A 930-nucleotide genomic window follows, 5' to 3' on the forward strand; every position below is an offset into this window, starting at 1 on the left:
GGGCCTCCTCAGGGTGCCGTCGGCCAAGCAATGTCGGCTGGCGACCCCCAGGGGGAGGGCCTTCTCTGTGGGTGCCCCCACCCTCTGGAATGAGCTACCCCCCGAGATCCGGACGATTCCGGATCTCCTAACCTTCCGCCGCGCCCTCAAGACATGGCTTTTTCAGCAAGCGGGACTGACCTAGGGTGAATTTTAAATAAGGATAATTTTTAATGATTTTTAATAAGAGACACAGCTACAAATATTTGGTTTTAATTGGCTTTTATTGGGGAAATGTGCTATGTTGTTTTAATATGCTGTGAGCCGCCCTGAGTCCCGTGGGGAGAAGGGCGGCATATAAGTCTTAAAATAAATAAATAAATAAATAAATAAAGACACCGACCTCACACAAAACATAAATCACTTAATAGTTGGTAAACAGTGTGTTTGCTGGGTTTACATTTGTAAAGAAAAATCATTAACAATTGGTTTCTATAATCCATAATCCACATAGTACATTTAGTTGATTTCCCCTTTTCCCCAAAATGTCTTCTTTGCAAACCTTGAAATAATACAGTTCTTATTATTTTGATAAATAAAAGTTACATATATGATTTTTCTTAATATTCCTAGAAATAATGATCACATCAATATAATACTTCTTTTCTATCTAATCATTCTGGTTGCCTCATCTTATATCCTGTTACGGTCCTTATTTAGATTTGTTTCTCCCACAAAATTCAGAGTATTCTTGCTGGTTAAGATTTTCTCAACAGTTAATTACATTTAAAGATTTAAATCCATTTTTCCCATATAAACCATCTCAACACTTTTACATTTCTTAAAGAATAGGTAAAAACAGTAAAGAAAAGGAAAAGAGAGCAAGAGTAAAGAAACATAAAAAGTAAAATACTACTTAAAATATATATTCCTCCTAAGCTAATATATATT

The sequence above is a fragment of the Protobothrops mucrosquamatus genome, unplaced genomic scaffold (genome assembly GCF_001527695.2).
Source record: "Protobothrops mucrosquamatus isolate PMUCROS unplaced genomic scaffold, P.Mucros_1.0 scaffold2440, whole genome shotgun sequence".
In the NCBI taxonomy this organism is placed as follows: Eukaryota; Metazoa; Chordata; class Lepidosauria; order Squamata; family Viperidae; genus Protobothrops; species Protobothrops mucrosquamatus.